Source organism: Capricornis sumatraensis, chromosome 4 (assembly GCF_032405125.1).
Source record: "Capricornis sumatraensis isolate serow.1 chromosome 4, serow.2, whole genome shotgun sequence".
In the NCBI taxonomy this organism is placed as follows: domain Eukaryota; kingdom Metazoa; phylum Chordata; class Mammalia; order Artiodactyla; family Bovidae; genus Capricornis; species Capricornis sumatraensis.
Window position 1 is genome coordinate 16188978 of NC_091072.1, and position 15670 is coordinate 16204647.

The window sequence follows — 15670 nt, forward strand, 5'->3', positions numbered from 1 at the left end:
TAAGACTAACATCCGGAGAAGGCAGTGGCACCCCTCTCTGGTACTCTTGCCTGGAAAATCCCATGGATGGAGGAGCCTGGTAGGCTGCAGCCCATGGAGTCACTAGGAGTTAGACACGACTGAGTGACTTCACTTTCACTTTTCACTTTCATGCATTGGAGAAGAAAATGGCAACCCACTCCAGTGTTCTTGCCTGGAGAATCCCAAGGATGGGGGAGCCTGGTGGGCTGCCGTCTCTGGGCTCGCACAGAGTCGGACACGACTGGAGCGACTTAGCAGCAGCAGCAGCAGCAGGACTAACATCAATGTGCTTGAAAACCTGACTGAGCCAGGCTCACTCAAGTGATCTCTAGTATTTTTTTTTAAGCTGGTGTATGGCACCAGAGCATTCCAGCTACCAAGACTTGTCATTCATAGAATAGTGCTTGTAACTCACTGAGCTCTTTAGAAAAAAAAAAACAAAGCCTCTATGCTACCATAAAGGCTTGATTTCTTTTGCTGGTAAGACTGGCTCAGACGGTAAAGTGTCTGCCTACAATGTGGGAGACCTGGGTTCGATCCTTGGGTCGGGAATATCCTCTGGAGAAGGAAATGGCAACCCACTCCAGTACTCTTGCCTGGAAAATCCCACAGATGGAAGAGCCTGGTAGGCTACAGTCCATGCGGTCACAAAGAGTCCGACACGACTGAGCAACTTCACCTTAGCTGAGAATCACTGACCCATCCCAGCCTGCACCACATCTAGAAATACTACGTTGTTAACTTTTTAACAAATTTTATTTATTTTTGGCTACGCGGGGTCTTTGTTGCTGCACGTGGGCTTTCTCCAGCTGCAGCAAATGGGGCCTGCTCTTCATCGCAGTGTGTGACCTTCATTAGCTGCAGGCTCGGTAGTTGTGACGCATGGGCTTAGTTGCCCTGAGCCATGTGGGATCTTAGTTATCCAACCAGGGATGGATTCCGAGGCCCTGCATTGGAAGGGTGGAGTTTTAACCACTGGACCGCTCCCTTGCCACTTCTTGCTTCACACTCAGGGTAACCACTGCTCCTTAGAGCCTCTACCTGCTGCTCATTGCTACCACACTCTACGGGGTTGGATCTTTTCTTCATTGAGAGCATCACTTTCTCTAGTTCCGCCCACTTGCTGTAGTACCGTGAATACAATGTATTTCTGGAGCAAAACAGGAGTCCTCCCCCTCACTCTTGCCTTAGCCTCCAGGTGGATGCATCAAGAGAAGGAGGTGGGAAACGAAGTCTCCAGGTAAGGGGTGGAGGGCAGTCTTGACCTCTCCTGCTCCTCTCTCCCCACCCTGGCTTCATCTCAAGGAAAGCTCGTCAGGGTTGAAGTAAAACTGGAGTGCCAACACGGGAGTGTCTGTGTTGCCGATTTGCATAGCATTGTCCTGAAGTCAAAACAATGCTAGGAATGGTGAGGTATGACCTTCATGGGTTCCACGCAGCTTGGTAGGATGGTGCTGCAGCAGACAGATGGGAACGCTGGCTAGTTTTTAGCTGATCAGATGGGATGTGATCAGTAGCTGATCACCAGCTAAAATAGTCGCAGGTCCCAAATCCATAGTCATAAGTGTGATCTTGTTAGTTCAGCATTTCTAGAAGATGTACTGCCTGGGCCAGGCACTGTGTCAGATGTTGCCGGAAGACAGAACAGCCCTGGCCTTGGGGGAGGGCATAAGTGCACTGTAATTTGGGTCAGGAGCTCGTCTGATAGACCCTTAGCTTAGACCCTGGTATGGAAGTCAGTACAGAGGTGCCTGCAAGGAAACGGTCCTCAAAGTGGGGCTTGCCAGTAACGTGGAGAAAAGAATACAAGGGTTAACCACCTGTGGGTGCCGGAGACCACACCATCCATGTGAAGTTGGGGTGAGGGAAGGCTGGGGGTGAGAAAGGTCTCTGTGCTAGAAATCTGGGACTCGATAGCCGAAGAATCCTGAAGTTTCTTTATTTTTTTTTTTTTTTTTTTTTTTTTGTTTTTTGAGTAAAAAACATCTATGAGTTATCATGCTCTTTATTTCTTACAGTTGGAAAATGCTTCCTAATCAGGATTCAACATTGTATACAGTTTTTAAAAATGTTTCTAGATACATATTAGTAAAAGAATCTGGCCAAACATTTCTTGTCAGAATAATCCTAAGAGTTGGAACTAAAAAAAAAGAAAAAAAAACTGGTAAAAAAGGAAGAAATACTCAGACTCTACAAATATCTTCAGATTTTGTCTTTAAATGGGAGAAAAATTTTAAAACAAACAAAACAAACATGGAGCTTTCTGAAAGATCTTTAATAAGGTACCTTGGAAACTCAATTAAAAAAAAAAAAAAAAGAAAACCAGGTTGGTTTAACTATTACAGATGTTTCAGTGCAGCTCCAAAAGTCTTTATAAATACAGTCATTTGGAGAGGTGGTCCTGGTCCTGGATCAGTTTATTCCTTGTGTTTCTGAGAACAGTAAGAAGGGGAAGAATTGTGATGTTGGGAATACGCTGCTACTCTACTGCTAAGTCACCTCAGTCGTGTCCGACTCTGTGCGACCCCATGGACTGCAGCCTACCAGGCTCCTCCATCCATGGGATTTTCCAGGCAAGAGTACTGGAGTGGGTTGCCATTACCTTCTCCGCTGAAGTTTCTTTAAAAATCTGGGCATGGGGCTTTCCCTGGCAGTCCAGTGGTTAAGACTCCTCCCTTCCAACCTGGGATCCGTGGGTTCAATCCCTGGTCGAGAAACTAAGATCTCCAATGCCGTGTGGCATAGCCAAGAAAAAAAAAAACCTGGACATCAGTTGGCAGCAAAGTCAATGGTTTTCTAATCTGAGCACAAAATATTCATGGGAATTACTGTGCTGAGTAGTTCCCATTACTGAAAATTTGTACCCTAGATGTGTTTCAAGGAGTTAAAATAAAGAAATGAAGCTGAGTGATACATACCAGGATTATGACTTCAGTGAGTGTATGTATCTATGGTGAGCAAATACCATCCATCAGTCAAAAGATAAGGAGCACTTACCTACCAAGTTCTTTCACAAAATACGTTTTGCTTTTCTTTCAACGTATACCCCTTTGAGTTTGGGATCAGGAAAGGAATGTTGAAAGTACATAATTTCGTACTCATAATTACATAGATACAAGCATCAAAACCAAGACACAGACTTGAATCCTGCATATCTAAGCATCCTTGATTTTCATGCTCTGCATAACTTTGGTAGCAGATTGCTTGCTATGAAGATACTCAAAAGGAGCAGGTGTTTTTAGCTCCTGGGCTGATGCAGTCGTGGAGGACAGCAACTCCAGGTCACCATCAAATGGTTTGTGGATGTTTTGAAACTCTGCAATGGATTGCTTCTTTTACAGAAATCTTATAGATCCACCATTGATAAAATGCATAATTAAACTCGGAGCAGAATTTGAAAAACACTGACTTGGATGGGATGTCCTTGCATGGGCTGACTGATGTTGATGAATTGTGCCCTCCCATCCCCCTCTCTCCCATCAGTTCTCCCATCCGCACTGGCCCTTTCTGCCTTCTCACTGGGTCCTTTGATGCCTGCTCAATTGCGCCATGTTTCCCCTATAAACCTAACATAACCCCTGCCTTTCACTCTGCCACTCTATTCTGTCTCTCTGGGCATCAAAATAACACCTGGAGTGCCCTTGACCATTATCACTCACAGGTAAAGCTTCTTTTAAAGCCATACACATGGTTTCAGAGGGACAGATGTGACCGAATTGGGGGCAAAAGGATAAACGGATGACTAGTCATCAAGCTTGTACAGGAAAGTCATTCATGGGAAAAGAGGCAAGCTGTGTACCGTGCCCCAGGCCAACAATGGCATTCGATTCCCACTGATCTGATTTTATAAAGCATCATAGGCTTCCTCCTTGATAAACTGGCAGACTCTAGACAGGGAGGATGCCATCGATGTCACCTTCGTGCTTTGTCATAGCCCTGGATCCTGTCTCCATATGACAGTCTCAGCTGCAAACCAGAGCCTGTCCTGGGCAGACAAAGGGGAAACAAACAGCACCCGGAGGCCCAAGATGACGGCCTCTGACCAGTCACCACCACCTGTCAGCTCCCCACTGGTACTGCAGCCCAGCCCAGCACATTTCTTTTTGTCCATGCCTCTCAGCTTATGGGATCTTAGTTCCCAGACCAGGGATCCAACCCGACCCCTTGGCTGTGAAAGTGCAGAGACCTAACCACTGGACCCCAAGGGAATCCCCAGCACATTTTTCTTATCCATCCTCTCTTCTCTCTCTTTCCTTTCTTTCTCCCTCTTCCTCTGTTTGAGGCTTCCCTGGTGGCTCAGATGGTAAAGAATCTGCCCGCAATGCGGGAGGCAGATTCAATTCTTGGATCAGGAAGATCCCCTGGAGAAGGGAATGGCAACCCACTCCAGTATTCTTGCCTGGGAAATCCCATGGACAGAGGAGCCGGGCGGGCTGCCGTCCATGAGGTCACAAAGAGTCAGATCTGACTGAGTGACTAACACTTTCCTCTCTTTCCCCTCTTTTTCTCCATCCCAGCCTCTTCTCTGGCATGACACAGAGCCCCAGAGCCATCACAGAAGCCTCATGATGGGCCATCATTGTCATCAGTGGTTCAAAAGATATACCAGTTCTGAGGGGTTGATAGCCAAATGGTTGTGTGAGCAACCCCAGGGACCAGCTCTGAGTTTCTATATATTTAATATTACATGTGTTCATTAAGTCTCAAGAAGGCAGCTGATAGCCTCAAAGATCCATGGTGATGCTGATAAATTAAGGACATAATGCAATGTGAGAGAAGCCAAGAAATCCAAACCCCAAAAAAGGAAAAACCAGGCTTGCTTCAGTGGGAGACCTGGATCTGGAAACACAGTGGCTGTCAAGTTGGGCATGTCAGAAAAAAAAAAAAAAATCCTTACAAATCCAAAATGCAATAGTGAAGCTGTACACAGTCCGGGACTCATCCTCCCAGCCTTCTTCAGTATTGAGCAAATCTCTCTGGGATTACTTTGCTCATATTTTATGTCTGCGCAAAACCAAAAAAGCTATAAAAAGGACCATGAGAAAAAAGCTGGAGTATTTTAAGTGTGGATGGATAAAGACCAAGGGGCAAGAACTTAGTGGTGACATTCAATATTATGTTGCAACTATGCATCTCTATCATGGACTCTGATGTTCCAGAAATGTATTGTTTTAAGTTATCCTTGACCCCGAGCCACCAATTTTCTCCCCATCTGCAGTGCTTGCCTTCCTCCCCAAATTATTCATGAATCAGTCTCACACAGATCAACCCCTTCCCTCCATCCTTCTGAAAAGATGATTTAACCACAGAGATGTCCATTCTCCGGTCCCCAGAGACCCTGCCTCCATCACTATCGGTGTCCAGTTTGTTGCATGTGAAGCTTGTTGGGATGTTGAGAGCACCGTTTGTCCAAGTCCCACATAGCGGCCTTCACGGGCACCATCTCTGGAAGCTACCTGGGAACGAAGAGGCAGGTTCCAAGTAACCTTGGAACTGGCCACTTTGATCCTTTCCAGGCTGAAGAGTCAGTTGTAGAATGAGTCACCTGCATTCCACAACAAACATTTTGCTGTTTCTGTTTTATCCCATATCTATCCGTCTAGCCTTTGTTCATGTGCTATTCAATTGCATTTCAAAGCAAGCTTCAAATACCAGTACACTTTAACTAGAAAAAATTTTGACCACACCCTGTGGCATGTGGGTTCTTAGCTCCCCAACCAGGGATCGAACTCTTGTACCCTGCATTGAAAACAGAGCCTTAACCATCAGACCACCAGGAAGTCCTCAGATAGCAGCATACTTATATTAAGTTGTATAGCCAACTTTTTTTTAAAACAAGTGAACTGAGTATAATCAGAAATCTGCCTTGCATATGAAGAAGATAAGCATTTTCTGAAAACTGGTAGATACATGGTGGTGAATGACTCTGACTCAGGCTGGTTTGAGAAACAACTCAGATATGAAATGATTTTATATTGAAAATGTGATCGTGGCCATAAAGGACCTTTCACTGCCTCAGGTAACATCTCACCTTGCTAAATTATACTCTGGGTGTCCAGGCAGAAAGAGAGACAGGACTATGCATCCAAAGTGTGAGACATCCTTCTCCTCCTTCACATGTTAACCTTGCTTGCACAGTTACCCATGGAATATTCTCATTTTGGACTTTTTCCACACCCTAAATTTAGCAAGCTAGAATTATCTTTAAGGCGCCACTTGAAGCAACTCTTTTGAAAGGAAGAAGCTAGGGGGTTGGGGGGTGCGGAATTCTGCATTTCCTTGTGGTTAAGATGCCGTGGTCTCAATTTAATTCTTCGGCCAAGACTCAGACTCCTCCTTTATTGTATGCTGAGGATAGAGCAAAAACAGTCTTGCAGCAAATTCATTACAGGTTTGTAAGATTAAAAACGTATACATTCAGATTAAGAAACAGGCCATGCATTCTAGGCTTTGTGTGTTCTGGCCACGGTGCACACTGAATTGAATAATTGCCTTAAGTGTGCCAGGCAGATTTCATTATTTAAAAGGAATTCTCTGTCTGAGTTTTTAATGCCTAAGAAAGTCTTTAAAAGGAGATCTAAGGACTTTTTCATTCATATACTTTGAAACACAAAAATCTTCATATAAAATCTGTTTGTTTTTTTTTTTTTTCTGAAGTGCGACGTGCCTATAGAATAAAATAAATTAGAAGAAATTTCTTATAGCCTGGCTGACAATGCAGGAAGCTAGCACAAATCAAGAAAGAGCCGTTTTGAAGGAATGAGTTTTGCTCATAGTGATTTGTTTTAAAAGGGGTGAGGGCTCAGGGGTTGAGAAACAAATGGTTGCCTGGCAAGAGTCAGTGATGAACTGGGGCTGTGTTTTAGGAAACCAGGGGTCCTCTCCCTTCTGCTCCTCATTATGAGGTTAATTTGTTGAGTGGAATAAACAGAGCCAGCACCGGAATTCAAAGAATGGGTTTTAAACCCAACTCTGCCTCTAATTAGCTGGGAGGCATTGGCCTTATTTCTTACTCTCTTTAAGCCTCGCTTTTCTCCTCTGTAAAATGGAGAGCGTGGAAAATGCCTGGGAGTGTGCTTAGGAAGAGTACACAAAAGAACGTGTAATGAGGCTCAAAGTCACTTTCAAATGTAAGCTCTTTATGTTTCTAAAGTCAAGTTTCCAGATAAGGGGACCAAGAGATAGATCTCTCAGAAATGAGAAAGTCTTGTGGATTTCTCCGAGTTGTCCTGATGATACAGCATCCTTTACAGAGCATAGACTGTTGCAGGTGCTGCATTCATTTTTTAAAAATCGGGGTATATTGCTTTACAATGTCGTGTTAGTTTCTGCTCTACAGTGAAGCGAATCAGCTCTTCGTATATATATATCCCCTCCCTCTTGGACCTCCCCCTACCACTGCCTGCCCCATGCCGCCCCTCTAGGTCATCACATAGCTGAGCTCCCAGTACTATACAACAGGTTCCCACTAGCTAGCTATTTACTCGTGGTAGAGAATCCCAGGGATGGGAGAGCCTGGTGGGCTGCCGTCTATGGGGTCACAGAGAGTCGGACACGACTGAAGCGACTTAGCAGCAGCAGCGGCAGCAGTGTGTATGTGTCAACCCTAATCCCCCAGTTCACCCCACCCTCCCCTTCCTCACTGTGTCCATATGTCTGTGTTTCTATTCTTGCCCTGCAAATAGGTTCAAGGGTTCCATTTTTCTAGATTCCACATATATGCGTTGATATACGATATTTGTTTTTCTGCACTCATTTTGTATAGAGAAGATTTGCTTTACTTCACTGGGCATAGCTGAGACCTATTGAATGTGCCACTTATAGAGAAGTCATATGGATAATTGTACTTAGAGTCACATGTTGAAAAGTACATAGATCAAAATTTTCCTCTTTATTCAACTGCCAGTGCATATTGAGTGCCTCCCATGTGCCAGCCATTGTACCCTGCGCCAGCCCACAAAACCAATACGGTCCCTACTCCTAAGACACTTACAGTCTAACGGGAAAGACAGAGACAAGGCAAACAGAATAGACACACACAGCAACCAGGACAAAGTGTGCGGTGCCTTCCCAGATGAAATGGGCCCGGGGTGTGGAGGGGAGTCCAGGAAGGCCTTTCTGAGCCCAGAAGAATGACAAGAGGGAGAGAAAGACCAGACAGAAGAGGGTACGCAAGGACTTGGAGGTTAAACAGGGCTTGAGTTATTAGCAAATCCAGTGTGGTTGGAGCTTCATGAAAAGTCGGGGAAGACAGTATAAAATGAGGTTGAAGGGACTCAGGGGTCAGATCACGTCAGGGCCCGGGTGAGGAGTCTTAATTTGTGATCATGGGATTTAAGCGCAGAAGTGACTGACTTGAGGTAATGGTTCAATGGAGATGCGGTGCTGCATGAACGAACGCCAGCGGCCAGATGGGAGGGAGGGAACAAGCCAGGATGACCGCCAGGTTTCGGCCTAAAGGACTTGGTGGGTGGAGGGTTATTCAAAAGGAGCGAGATGATGGAAAGAAAAGCTTTGGAGAGGAGGATTCAAATTTTAATTTAGAAATGTTAAGTTTAGGAAATTCCCTGGCGGTTTAGTGGTTAGGACGCTCCACTGTAGAGGTCACAGGTTCTATCCCTGGTCGGGGAATTAAGGTCTCCCAGGCCTCCCGGCCGAAAAAACCAAAACACAAAAACAGGAGCAGTGCTGTAACAAACTCAATAAAGACTTTAAAAGTGGTTCACATTTGAAAAAAAAAGAGTCTGCGCTTCCACTCTAGGGGGCATGGGCTGGCTCTCTGGTCAGGAAACTAAGATCCTGCAGGCTCTGCAGTCCAGACAAACAAGAAAGAAAGAAATATGTTTTTTAAACAAATTTTAAATTTACCCACGAGACCTACAAAAGGAGATAGAAGGAGGTAGAGATTTGAGTGTGTGATTCTGAAGGTCAGCGGTGGGTATGGACATCCACAGTGGGGTTTGGACACTCTAACCCTAACCCACTGTGTTGGAGGTTGTGGGCAATATGAGATCACCTGGGGAGAGAGGGTCGGTGATGAAAAAAAAAAAGATACCTGATGAATTCTGAGAAACTGGAGACTGTCAAGACCAGGAAAAAGCAGATGATCCTGGAAAGGAGTGACAGAGAGACAGGAGGAGGAACAGGAGGGGTGGGCTCCCCATAAGCAAGAGAAGACGGTGCTAAGGAGAGGAAGGTCAAGAGCTGGGTGTTTCTTAGGAATCAGGTAAGAGGGATGTGAAAGTGTTCACTGAATCTGCCCGTGAAGGGGATGCTGATAGCCTGAACAAAAGCAGTTTTGCTGGATTTAGGGGGGTGCAGGCTTGGGTGAGCATCTTGAAAAGTGAATTGAGAAGCAAGAAAGAAGCTATTGTTAAAAAAACGGAAAAGAAATAAGCGGATCTAAATGTATATCAAGTTGGTCACATAGCCATAAAGAAAAGGAAATTTATTCCAAGTGACTGGCATCTTGATGGCAGCTGATTGATCAGGGTGGTGGTGGCTGAAGGTTGTGGTGCCTGTGGAAATTTCTTAAAATAAGACATCAGTGAAGTGGGCCACATCGATTGACTTCCTTTCATGAATCATTTCTCTCTAGCAGGCACAGCTGTTTGATAGCAATCTATCCACAGTAGCACCTCTTTCAGTACTGGAATCCGTCCTCTCAAACTCTGTCCAACTAAGTTTATGTTGTGTTTTAAATCCTTCGTTGTCACTTCAAGTTTTCACGGCATCTTCACCAGGAGTAGCTTCTATCTCAAGAAACCATTTTCTTTCCTCATCCATAAGGAAGCAACTCCTCAACCATTAAAGTTTTTTTTTTTTTTTTTTCATGAGATTGCAGCAATTCAGTCCCACCTTCAGGCTTCACTTCTAATTCTTTGAGAATCACCAAAAGGGGATGCGGAGAGACAAAGGGAACAAACGCTGTTAGAAAAACAGGACCGATGGGCTTGCTTGACGCAAGCTTGCCACAAACCTTCAATTTGTAAACAAAGATACTATCTTCAAAGTGAAATTAGAAATTAGAAATAAAACTAGAAAATTACCATTTTGCAAGCCCTAATAAAGCAGAGATCATCTATGGCTGCTAATGCCACCAAGGGAGAGGCTGATAAGGAACTTTATGTCAGATATTTCTCTCTTATCAATAATAGTGGGAAGTGACGTGCCTCCTGCAATACAGTCAGGACACAGCCCTGCCCCCCAAGACTGATCCTGGCTGTAGTCCTGCCTCTAGGTCTAACTAGCTCTTCACAGGAAATGGGGGCGATAGAGGAACAATTTAAAAGACGCCAAACAGAAGCAGTCTGCCAAATTCAGAGCTCTGGTCCCTTTACAGGAAGAAATGGTCCTTCTTCCTCAATGGCTTTTTATTTTTTGTAAAGAGAGACAAGTATTATAAAGTAGTAAAAACTTAAGGGAGACAACCAGATGTGAACTTTTCATAATTAAAAAAAAAAAATCTGAGTGAATGTTCAGTGGGGAGTTGGCGACAACAGGAATAGGTTTGTTGTTTTCTTTTTTTTTGTAAGGTATTTTGCTGAGGGACTTTCCCGGTGGTTCAGTGGTTAAGACTCCACCTTAAGACCACCTTACCCACTGAAGGGGATGCAGGTTTGACCCCTGGTAGGGGAACTAAGATCCCACGTGCCATGGAACAACGAAGCTCACGCGCCGCAACTACTGAGGTGGTGAGCCCCAGCTAGAGTCTGTGCACAGCAACGAATGATCCCACAGACGCAACGAGGATCCTGAGTGCCCCAACTAAGACCTGGTGCAGACAATAAACAGACCTTTTGCTAAGCAGAGAAAGAGGGTAGCTCCAGGGGAATATGGCGTCAGGGAGGACGGTTTAGCAGTGGAATAGAGTGAGCCTTTTGGAAACTAATGGTAATGATGGAGTAGGGAACATAGGAAGGTCATGCCATTGGAACGAGGTCCTCGAGGAAAAAGAAGTGAGCGGGATCCACACCCTTGTGGAAGGAACAGCACGTGGGGAAGGTGTTCTTTGATCACATACCGCCTTAACAAAAGAAATGATTGTAGACATATTATACTGAGAGCACAGGAACAAAAAGGAGGCCAAGTGAACCTAAAATTTTAGGAGGGAGAAAGGTATATAATTGGAGATGCTGTGGGCTCATATCATAGTGAAAGTCAATTCACTTAGTCACATTTTCAACGTGGCTACAACTGTTACTTTGATGGATGTTCCATGTTTATGGGCTTCCCTGGTGGCTCAGACAGTAAAGACTCTGCCTGCAATGCCAGAGACCTGGGTTCAATCCATATTTACAAGACTCTTTTGCTTTATAGTTCTCTGTAATGTTATGTTATGTTTTTTTCAGTAGTCATGTATGGATGTGAGTTGGACTATAAAGAAAGCTGAGTGCCAAAGAATTGATGCTTTTGAATTGTGGTGTTGGAGAAGACTCTTGAGAGTCCCTTGAACTGCAAGAAGATCCAACCAGTCCATCCTAAAGGAGATCAGTCCTGAATATTCATTGGAAGGATTGGTGCTGAAGCTGAAACGTCAAGACTTTGGCCACCTGATGTGAAGAGCCGACTCACTGGAAAAGACTCTGATGCTGGAAAGACTGAAGGCAGGAGGAGAAGGAGACGACAGAGGATGAGATGGTTGGATGGCATCACCAACTCAGTTGTCATGAGTTTGAGCAAGCTCTGAGAGTTGGTGAAGGACAGAGAAACCTGGCATGCTGCAGTCCATGGGGTCAAAAAGAGTTGGGCATGACTGAGCGACTGAACTGAACTGAACTGATACTACTTCAAAAGAATTTTTGTTCATTAAGAGCCATTTGGTGCTTGTTCTACAGGTTTTATGAACATATGAACTTTCAAAATAATTAGTATATTCTTAGTCCAAGAGTTATAGTCATAACCAATGTTAAAATTTTTATAACCTTATATGCAAAAGGATATAGTGGTTGCCTCACTCTCCGTGGGTATTCAAGGGTTTAAATATTATATTATCATTTTCTATTTGGCCCTATAAGCAGAAAAGTTTCTCTGCACAAGCAGTAATTATCTTACAGTGTGTTTCAGAATCCTATTATTAACCATGTTTAGACCATCCGAGCCTTGAAAGACATAGTTGGAATACAGTCAAGCTGTAATCACATCAGCTTTTCAGTTCAGTTCAGTCGCTCAGTCGTGTCCAGCTCTTTGCGACCCCATGAATCACAGCTCGCCAGGCCTCCCTGTCCATCACCAACTCCCGGAGTCCACCCAAACCCATGTCCATCGAGGCGGTGATGCCATCCAGCCATCTCATCCTCTGTCATCCCCTTCTCCTCCTGCCCCCAATCCCTCCCAGCATCAGGGTCTTTTCCAATGAGTCGACTCATCACATGAGGTGGCTAAAGTATTAGAGTTTCAGCTTCAGCATCAGTCCTTCCAGTGAACACCCAGGACTGATCTCCTTTAGGATGGACTGATTGGATCTTCTTGTAGTCCAAGGGACTCTCAAGAGTCTTCTCCAACACCACAGTTCAAAAGCATCAATTCTTCGGCACTCAGCTTTCTTCACAGTCTAACTCTCATATCCATACATGACCACTGGAAAAACCATAGCCTTAATTAGATGGACCTTTGTTGGCAAAGTAATGTCTCTGCTTTTGAATATACTATCTAGGTTGGTCATAACTTTCCTTCCAAGGAGTAAGCATTTTTTAATTTCATGGCCGCAGTCACCATCTGCAGTGATTTTGGAGCCCAAAAAAATAAAGTCTGACACTGTTTCCACTGTTTCCCCATCTATTTCCCATGAAGTGATGGGACTGGATGCCATGATCTTCATTTTCTGAATGTTGAGCTTTAAGCCAACTTTTTCACTCTCCTCTTTCACTTTCATCAAGAGGCTTTTTAGTTCCTTTTCACTTTCTGACATCAGCTTTTACACTTAGTTTAATAAACGGGAGCAAAAACTTCATTTTCACTTCAAGTCATCAGACCTATGGTCCTGGAAAACCTGAGAGGCACTACTAAATGTTTAGCCACAAAATCCCTGGAATTTACTGCATTCTTCCATTTCTCTTTAAAAGAAAGGTTTAAAACTCGAATCTCTTTATATACATAACCACATTCATACATAATTTTACTTAAGTATATAAATATAATCACATATATGCTTTGTAAAAAGATGTGGTCATTTTTTCCCCTTTCTGTTTTGGTTTTCTTAAGCTCATGCATTTTCCTCTGCTCCTTCTTTACCCCATGTCAGCATCCATGGTCATCTGTGCAGAGACTCTGGGATATAGACTGGCATATGTCTTCCTTATGCAAGCATTCTAAGACCTAAAGGCATTAACTTTAATGCACCGTCTGATAACTGGGAGATCATGCCATCTCTTGCATCTTACACTCGCCACTGCACAACACCTTGTGGAAACCCCTCCTGCCTGGTCCTCTAGTTTAGCTCTAATTCATTCTTTTAATAAATGGCTGGGGAATTCCCCAGTGGGGATGTATCTTGACAAACGTTCATTTTGTCTTCAGGGTTTTGCCTTACAAACAGTCACACAAGGAACCTACTTGTTCCTTTGTGGTCTTAAACCCATATCCTTATATAGAGTTATTTATATTTGATGGAGTCTCAAGACTACCGTTGCCACTGAATTCAGTTAGTCTTTCAAGGGGTGTTGCCAGATTGCTTTCCAAAAGCTGGGGGAGGAGAAAGAGTTGAGGAGAGGGAGGCAACGTGGACAGCATACCTACTCCAAGGAGTTAAGTTGTATAGATTGAATGAGGGGACAGGTGGAGAGTAAAGACCAGCCCAGTTGACATTATTAGTTCTTTCCCTAGAGACTGGGGGCTCCCCACATCACCACCTGGGCTTCTGTCGAGGGGGCCCATTCACAAGGTACACAGTAGTAGTGACGTTCCAGGATTGGATACCACCTCCCAGAGTGGGGGTCTACAGAGGAAAGGAAGAGCCAGGAAGAGCAAAGGCTTGGGGATTTATCAGATCCAGTTTTAATCGCATTTTACCACTTTCCACTGCGAGATCTTGGGTAAGTTTCTAAACTTTGAAGTTTCAAAGCTTCAGTTTCCTCATCTGCAGGACGGGGATAATGATGCCAGCCTCATAGGGTGACTGTGAGGAGGAAACATCGGACTTGAGGCCCCGAGCAGAATGGCTGGTGCCCCCTAAAGGCGCCACTTTTTCTCAAATGCCTTCCTTATAGCTCATCCTCCAGCAGATGAAAAGCTGTTGAAGGCAAGAACTTCCTCAAATTCACCTCTGTATCCTTTTTTAAAAAGTGTCTATTTCTATTTTTTAACCGAATGGCATGTGGGATCTTAGTTCCCTGACCAGGGATCAAACCTTCATCCCTTGCATTGGAAGCACAGAGTCTTAGCCACTGGACCACCAGGGAAGTCCCAAAATTTTTTATTTTTCAAATGTGCACCACTTTTTAAAGTCTTTATTGAATTTGTTTCAATATTGTTCTTTGGTGTTTTGGTTTTTTGGCCGAGAGGCATATAAGTTCTTAGTGCCCCGTGTGTGTGTGTATGGGTGTGTGTTCAGTTGTGTCGACCCTTTGCAACCTCACGGATTGTAGCCCACCAGGCTCCTCTATCCCTGTAATTCTTCAGGCAAGGATACCCGAGTGGGTTGCCATTTCCTATTCAAGGGGATCGTCCCGATGCAGGGATCAAACCCATGTCTCTTGCGTTTCCTGCACTGGCAGGTGGCTTCTTTACCACTGAGCCATCCGGGAAGCCCTTGACCAGGGATCAAACTCACACCCTCTGCTTTGGAAGGCAAAGTCGTAACCACTGGACTGCCAGGCAAGTCCCACATCTTTGCATCTTTACCTATCCAATCCTTCACTTGGTTTTCTCTCCTACCAACTTCTTTAAGGTCTTTTGCTCAGTAGTGTGTATGTGTGTGTGTGTGTGCGTGCATGCACACTCACGCTCAGTTGCGCCTGACTCTTTGTGACCCCATGAATTGTAGCCTGCCAGTCCCCTCAGTCTGTGGGATTTCCCAGGTAAGAATACTGGAGTGGGTTGCCATTTCCTACTCCAAGGAATCTTAATGACCCAGGAATCAAACCCAAGTCTCTTGCGTCTCCTGCATTAGCAGGCAGATTCTTTACCTCTAGGGCCACCTGGGAAGCCCCTAAACCAACACTGATTAAAATAGGAGCAACAGCACATCTTTTATGGAAAATTTCAGACTTACATTAGAGAGGCTGGTAAGAACACCCACGATCCACTACCCAGATTCAACATGTTGGTAATCTTGTTTCATCTCTCTCTCAATCACTTCTGCCCACCACCCCTCTTTCTGAAGTATTTCAGTGTGAATCCTAGATATCAACTGATATCAGTTGTTCATGCACGCATGCTCAGTCGCCTCAGTTGTGTCCGACTCTTGTGTGAATTTCCAGGTGCTGTTCTCAGAGTATGATCTGGAGCCCCCTGAGGGTTCCCAAGACTCTATTAGGAGGTCTGCCAGGTCAAAACTATTTTTATAATAATATTAATATATTGTCTATCTTTTTCATTCTTATTCTTTCATGAAAGTATGATGGAGTTTTTCAACAGACTGGATGTAGCAGCAGATCTGAGAATCCAGCTTTCTCCTATTAAACCAGATATAACAGCTGAAAATATTTAC